The sequence below is a fragment of the Homarus americanus genome, unplaced genomic scaffold (genome assembly GCF_018991925.1).
Source record: "Homarus americanus isolate GMGI-L3 unplaced genomic scaffold, GMGI_Hamer_2.0 scaffold43898, whole genome shotgun sequence".
Lineage (NCBI taxonomy): Eukaryota > Metazoa > Arthropoda > Malacostraca > Decapoda > Nephropidae > Homarus > Homarus americanus.
The window spans coordinates 8,813-17,277 of NW_024756366.1; the positions used below are offsets into that span (position 1 = coordinate 8,813).

Below are 8,465 nucleotides of genomic sequence, written 5' to 3' on the forward strand. Positions count from 1 at the left end.
GAGCTGTATCTTTGGCTCTACATTCATCTTCTATTTTCAATGTATGTCTTATACAGTTTTGCCAATGCTCTGGGGTTGTGTTGGATTGCCTCATTGGTAATTCCCTCAACCTGCAGTGGTAAGGAGGTAGTCTGAGTACTTTATGTCCGCTATTTGATCTATTTCATATTCCTGTTTTTCTTTTTGCTGTTTGCAGACCTGAAGTAATTCTACTTTTGTGAAGGAAGGATCATAACAGATGTTATTTGATCCTCGCCACTGCATTACTTCACACTTCTTGCTGCTACTCGTTGGTACTTTATTAATGATCTTAATGATCTTAACATCCTCCTTGGATGTTTTGGAGTAGTTGCTCTTTAAACCAGGCCTTAAACCGTTCATGATCCATTGAATCGTGGTAGTCACTCTTGGCTCCATTCTTGGACCTAAACATCAACAGAGCTCCGGGTATGAATCCCTGACGACCACCAGCATGCGCGATGATAAACCTCGCTCCTCTTCCTGATTTGAGTTTGGGTCCTGCTGATCCGTCATTCACAGTCCAACACCGCTCAACACATTGATTCTGGTTGATCCAGGTTTCATCTAGATATACCTCTGGACGGGGATTAGAGCTTTCTCTGTTCTTTTGTATGTATCTGAGGTATTTGTTTCTTGCAGCTACAATGTCCACCTTCTCCATCAAGATTTTCCTGCCACTCTGTACTTGAACCCCAGCTTCTTTACTATTTTATAAAGTGAACTCTGTGACCCTTTAAAACAGGCTGCTTTACCCTCTCCAACAATGCTGACAGTGTAGGTAGTTCACATCTTTCATAAAACGAGAGGAGCTCTCTTCTGATGCATTCTCTATCAAAATAGTCAAGTTGTCCTACGACAGGTGAAGGTCTGGCACTTGGCGAACATATTACTCCGCCTGGCGATTTCTTTGCTTCTGCCTTGATTCTTTCCGCTGTGGTCATAGAGACCGGAGTTGCTGAGGCTGTCTTCTACACAACTTCTTTCTTCCATCGTTTCGCAAGAACCTTCTTGAGCAAAGAATTGGTGAACGTTCATGATGATATTCCTACTCTGATTTTTCTATCTGCTTGGGGAGTGTAGAGAGGATCTGCCAACGTCATAGTGTCGTTTATTGCCTCTGATGTCATGCTGGACCCCGACAAGTTGTTCCATACATTCCTGCCGACAACACCCGTTTAAATATAGTGCAACCAAAACCATAAATATATAAAATAAAATAACAAATGTAAGGTTTGTCCGGTAACTAAAGGGAATTTAGTGTTGCTTTTACATACCATATCCGGCAATGCTTATTCTTATAAAAAATTACAATGGAAAAGAGTTGTTTAGCTACTTGAATTGAGTATTAATATAGACATTCATCGTATATTAACCATTTGACTGTTAAGAGATTTAATCACATAACTCAGCCAGAGCAAGGGAGATGGGGAGGAGGAGGTATGTAACTCCTCCGCTGGGCCCTCCTTCCTCTCGTAATCTCATTAGACATTCTTCATTCGAGCAAAGACTACGCTCCTGCTCGGTTGGGTGGCGGGCACTGGTAAACACAGCTGTGAGTGCTAGCTCCCAAATTTGGGATGTTTTCGAGCCTATTACATTATCTGAAGGATATATAGACTTACCTACTTGTGTATAAGGACCTGTTTACCACACGAAAATAACTGCTCGGGGTCCCATCACTCCTGGCTGGGTGTTGTGGGATGTCAACATTGCCCCATGGAAAGTGAATTATCGCTTAAGAACTCTACATGGAGGAGTAAAGAAAAGTTAGTATTGGAGGAAGTTCTTGAAGACCTTGAGTTGAGTAGTGATGAGTCTAATACGAGTGATGAAGCACAAGGGAAGTTCGAAAGCGAGAAAATACAGCTACAACAAGAGGTAGTGAAAAAGAAAGAAAGTTCTAAAAGGATGAGGGAGACAAGCTGGCAAGAGGACAGTGAAAGCGGAGAAGTAAGAGAGGAGAAGAGACAAAAAAATCTTGGACAAAAAACGTGTGTGGGTGGTAATAATAATGGAAATAACAGAAAGGAGATAGTGGAGAATGGATCAAGAACAGAGCAAAGTATGGAATTTGAAGGAAGCAGACAAGAACACACACAAGGTAATGTTGGTCGTGTCAGGAAGAGATTAATTTTTCCACAGTCATGCCCGATGACCTTCCTTGAAAAATTAAAATGGGCAGTACAACTAGGACGGGAGCATCGCAGCTTTGAGCCTCTTTTGAAAGAAGGCACACACAAGCCTTATCTTACAGTGGGGACCATGGAGGCTGTGGAATTGTTGACAACTGTTGGGTACAAGGGATTACTGATGGTTTTGCCAGAGGAGAGCGACATACTACTTACAAAGGTTATAATCTTCAGGTACCCTGTAATACTAGATCCAGAATACTTATTGGATGACGAAAGATTTGTTTGGGTCAAGAGGCATTTAATAAGGGGAGAAGAGAGAAGCCAGGTTATTGCTCTAATGAGAGGAAAGGTTCCAGAGAAAGTGTTCATCACAGGAGCAGGGTATAGGAAGGTGGCACTATATGTGGAGGGACCAATAATGTGTCTCAAGTGTTGCAGATGGGGACATAAGGCCTGGAGGTGTCAACTGGACCCACGTTGTAGATTCTGTGGGAGAAGCACGAATCTAGCAACTGTAAGGACAAGATCAATGCAGGAGAGAAAGTGAAGCCTTGTTGTAATTGTGGTAAAACTCACAATGCTAGTTCAATTGCATGCGAGATGAGACCACGTATGAGAAGTGACCAACAAAGGAATTATTCAGAGAACACTGAAGAAGTACGCTGTGGTCTGACAGTGACAAGACAGCAGGAGAACACACAGACAGTGGAGACAGTGATCCCTGAGAATGCCTGGCATGAAGATTCAAGAAGGATAGGACTGCGATTGCGGCCGGAAGAGTTGTTGATGCCAGGAACAAACAGAGTAATAAACAAGTAGCAAGTGAGAGTAGTGGTGCAGCCCTCCAGGTTAGTGATAAAACTGTGCAAGAAATTCTGGGAGAAGAGGTGCGTAAGATGTTTCAGCTTTTGTAAAAGTTAGGTCAGAAAATAGAAGTGATAGAGAAAAGACTTGATACAGTGATAAATAAAGAAAGGGAAAACAAAGCTGTGAATAATGTAGAATTAGAAGGGAAAGAGGAAAGTGAAGAGCTCAAGCTTTTGAAAAATTCAGTGCTTAAAATAAGTATTACAGGGAAGGAGAGGAAAATAAAGGATTGTGTAGTGCAGGGAGCAACAACTGAAAGTTTTAAAAATGTGTTGGTAAAGTGTAAAGATGCTGATAAAGAAAAACTTTTGAGGAAATGGGAATCTGTGCAGGAGGATTGGGCCTTCTTAAAGAATCTGATTGGAAAGGATATAAAATGTGTAAATATTAATCGTGGATCTAGCTAGCCTTAAGATAATGTCCTGGAATGTTAATGGTCTACGAAATAGAGTGACAGATGTACACTACTTTACCCTTAAAAATAATATTGACATAATTACCCTTCAAGAGACTGGAGACAGGAAAGGCGACCTGCTTAAACTGTCTGGATATAAGGGATTTCATCTCTATTCGGGTGAAGGTATAAGAGGGGTCTCAATATACATTAAGAATTCCATACCAGCAGAACTAGATGGAAGCCCGAGTAGAGTACAAGGAATAGAAAGTGTCTGTATAAAGTTATATTTGGAGGAAGGAGAATTGAACATAGCAAATTTGTATATTTCTGGAGGCTGTTTTGACCTCAACTTCTTACCAGATTACATGTTTTTGGACTCAACTTTGGCTGTAGGAGATTTCAATGCTCGACATCCAAGACTCCAAACAATGGTGAGAATTAATTGTAATGGTATAAAATTTTGGCAATTTTTACAAGATCACCCAGATGCTTACTTGTTAGGAAATGAGGAAGTGACTCATATTAAAGGAGGAAGGTTAGACTATGCTTGCATGATAAGCAGTCAGGGAGTCCAGGGAAAATGTGAGATAATAAGGGAGCTAGTCAGTGACCATTTTGTTGTGTATGTTCAATTACCATTAGGGAAGAGACAGGTGAGATATAGGAGGAAGAGATTGAAACTAAACAAGGATGACACAGAAGTGTTTACCCAAAATATAGAGAAATGGTACAGAAATTATACACAAGTCTGTATGGATAGCTTTTATAATGACTTAGTTGGGGAGATAGAAAGATATTTAACTAAGGCAACACAGAAAAAGATAAATGATAAGACACATGGGGCTAGGAAACACTGCTATACCAATGACCAAATGTTGAAGGGATGGACACAAATGTTAAGGTAGAATGGTAGAAGAGAAGAAGATCGGGAAATCTTCATGGATATAGCCAAAATATGTGGGCAGGCTAGGAAGGAGGCAAGGGAGAAATATTGGCAAGACTTTGCACTGCACATTGGGGAGAGTAAAAATCTCAAAGAAATATGGCAGGATATTAACAAAATTAGAGGAAAAAGGAGTAATTTTATTAGCCATCCTCATCCAGAGGAAGAACCTAATAAACTGGTTGACAAATGGGCTAAAGCTGCTAGTGTTGCCTCCCTGCCTAACAGGAAAATAGAAGCTTTAGATGAGTGGCAAAATGAAAGAAGAAGATTTATTTCATCAGCTCTAAATATTTGTGATGTAACATGTGTAGATATTACTCAAGATGAGTTATTAAATGCTGTTAAAAAAGGAAAATCTACAGCACCAGGCGAAGATGGTGTGACTTATGAAATTTTGAACTGCTTAGTTGGTATGGAAAATAGTCCATTATTAGATTTATTCAACATGAGCTATGCAGAGGGTAGATTACCAACAGCATGGAAGAAAGCGATAGTTGTTCCTGTCCCTAAGGCAACTGGTGGATACAGGCCGGTGTCTTTAACATCTTGTTTTTCCAAGATGATGGCGAGAGTATTATTAAATAGGCTTGTATATATTGTGGGGGAAAATCTATCTTGTAATTTATTTGTTTTTTTTTGGAAGGGAAATGTACTTCAGACTGTGTTATAAAATGTTTATCAAATGATGCAGACAGATGTAGAGTTTTTGTGGATTTACAAGGAGCATTTGATAAAGCTCACAGTGAAGTAGTTATGAATGAACTGGCTGCTCTAGGGGTATCAGGAAAGTTGTTACACTGGATAGGTGACTACTTGCATGGAAGGAGAATCTGTGTATGGTATGAGGGATGTTTGTCTGAGGAAAGAGCACTTGAAATAGGCACTCCCCAAGCGGGAATAATGAGTCCAATGTTATTTAATGTGTTAATGAACAAGATAGCCTCACACAAATATCCCAAAGGAGTTGTAACCATCATTTATGCAGATGACATCATATTTCATGGAAACTCTGTCAAAAATTTGCAGATTGCATTAAATAATTTTATTGTTCTTTCTCAAAAGATGGGCTTAGTTATCAATGAAGAAAAAACCAAGTGTGAATGTAAAGGAAGAGGAACTGAATCCGTTTTTCTAAATGGAAAAATTGTTGAGAAAGTGTCAAAGTATAAATATTTAGGAATGTATATTGGCTTTACTAGTGAAAGTAAAGAGGCAGAAATATATCATGTCCTCACTCAATGTAGAGCAAGATTACAGCCCTTGAAGGCTCTAGCATGTTGTGGTAAAGGTGCTGGGGTACCCATACTGAGAATGATGTATATTTCTACCATCAGATCACTTATAGACTATGCAGCACCTGTCCTCTCTTGTACTGGTGAAGGAAGGCAACGGAAGCTTGAGATCATGCAAAATGAAGCAATGAGAATAATTTTAGGGTGTCAAAAGAATGCAATGATTGAGATAATGAAAATGGAACTAGGGTTACAGAGCATTTCACAGAGGGTCAATGAAATTAATACAGTTGCAGCAGTTCGATTAATGAGAGGGAACAGTGGGGGTAAATTTGTACAAGATATAAATGATGGTTTAAAAGGTAAAAGGACCTTCTGCAGGCAAGGCAAGAGAGGATACATGAATGGATTAGTAAGTATTATTAAAAAATGTAATCTGACACTCTGGTGTACAGCTGTTCAGAAGAGTTGTAAGAATCCACCCTGTCAAGAACGAGACGTAGAGTTAGACATAGTGCCTCTCACAATGAAGAAATCATTACATGAACCAGGACAGTTGAGGTCTTTATATGGGAATAAGATTAGTAATTTGCCTAAAATAAACACATTGCATGTATATTGTGACGGTTCAGTTATGTCAAGTGGTAGGGCAGGGTGCGGGATCCTTATAAGACAGTACACAGAACAAGGAAATGATGACATCAAAATTGGACTTCGGTTGAGCAGTTTTATTTCATCAACACAAGCTGAGTTATATGCAATGTTAGTAGGATTGGAAAATGTTGTAAAGAGGTATAAAGATGCATATTTTTTTGTTGATAGTAGGGCAGCTTTGGATTCTTTGAACAGTGGGAGTCCAGTCTTTGAACACATTATTGGTTCATGTAGAAAATTAGTAAATACAATAAGGAAAAATGGCCATAATGTTCAATTTGTATGGGTCCCTTCACATGTGAAACATTACCACCATGTTCTCATGAACACAAAATTTACATATGGGAAAGATGGAAGTAGGTGGAAAGATTCAGTGTATATGAGGTTAAGATTAGGATATAAATATTATTGGGAACTTGGAGCTGAGAGAAGTGAACAGAATAAAGAATGTAGAGTTTGTAGAACATCCAGATCCCATACCCTGCCACATTATATACTGGAATGCCCATTGCTTAATGTATATAGAAATGCCCATATAAATAATGTCCCCAAGCAAATAGAGCGGATGTTTAAAAATAGGAAAATAGATGAAATATTAAAGAAATATAGAAATTTTGCATCTAGAATATAACTATGTACTATAACTGATTATATGAAATATTAGGGATTTATGTGAGTCCTGAGAGGGACATTCCTGGACTGGGGTGGGGATGAGTTATGTCACTTCTAATATAAACATCTCCAGGAGTTAATGTTCTTTAAACACCTAAATAAGTGACATTTCGTGTGTTTACTTACAATTAAATAACTCAATGTTTTACCTTATTAATTTATACCTGATGTTATTCGCTCTATACCGGTACTGATTCTACCATACATCAATGCTAAATATATTTCAGTCTTATTTTATATTTTTCTGGAATAAATAATTTCTAATTTTTAATTGAGGAAGAAGTTGTGAGTATTACTTCCACGTCTTGGCCACCACATACCTCCCTCCTCCACGTCTTGGCCACCACACACCTCCACGTCTTGGCCACCACATACCTCCCTCTTCCACGTCGTGGCCACCACACACCTCCCTCCTCCACGTCTTGGCCACCACTCACCTCCCTCCTCCACGTCTTGGCCACCACTCACCTCCCTCCTCCACGTCTTGGCCACCACACACCTCCCTCCTCCACTTCTTGGCCACCACACACCTCCCTCCTTCACGTCTTGGCCACCACACACCTCCCTCCTCCACTTCTTGGCCACCACACACCTCCCTCCTTCACGTCTTGGCCACCACACACCTCCCTCCTTCACGTCTTGGCCACCACACACCTCCCTCCTTCACGTCTTGGCCACCACTCACCCCCCACTCACTTATGAACTTTGTCGTTATCTAAAGCTCACTCCAGGAGTCTTAGCTGTAAGTCTCACAACGTATAATCTTTCATACCGAGAATAAGCCTTCAGCGTTACATGAGGAAGGTAGCTGTAGGCTTTCTTATTGACTGTTAAACATTTATTTCCTGGTAAAACCCTTTTTTTTATCTGTTTGACACATATGTTAATTTTGTTAAAACCAAGGGTTATGAATGAAATATACAAGTAATCCTTCTTGGAAATTGATTTGAATAACATTATCAAATACATAAATCATATTTCATTACGTGTACTCGCTCAAAATGCTGGATATAATGTTCGAAATAAACAAATAAGAAGATTATATAAAATGTTTTCTACATTTTCGCTAATTACCTGAATAGATAAATTATTAAAGTAAATATATCTGTCCAGGTATGTAAGAGGGACATCTGTGCGGCACAGTGCACACACAGCAGGTGTAAGAGTGTTATGTTCATACACATTAACTCAGGCGGGAAGCAGTTTACTAACAACTGCATTACCTAAATTGAGTGAGAAGCGGGGATTTGTCTTTGCGCCTTAACTAAAATGATCTTTATTCCTGGACTTTTTGCTACGAAAACTAAGACCTTCCTTAATAAATATATCGATCCTACAGGGGAAGTATTGTTATTTATAGTTTGTTTTGTGGAACGTTATGAAGCCCCTCTTAGTTGTGGCGACAACACAGGCCTCAGTTATCACCTTATCACCGCATTACAGTAATTGACTCCCGCATTTAAAAGATTACGTAGTTTAGTTATATCCAATATGTTTGTCAAATTAAGTGCTGGTGGTTAACTTTTGGCAAGAAGCCAAGGCAT

General features: G+C 39.4%; 1 pseudogene; it reads right to left on the reverse strand.

Annotated features, from left to right (window-relative positions):
* Nucleotides 1-277: 277 nt before the first annotated feature.
* On the reverse strand, nucleotides 278-732 carry LOC121856779 (annotated as a pseudogene).
* Nucleotides 733-8,465: the final 7,733 nt, after the last annotated feature.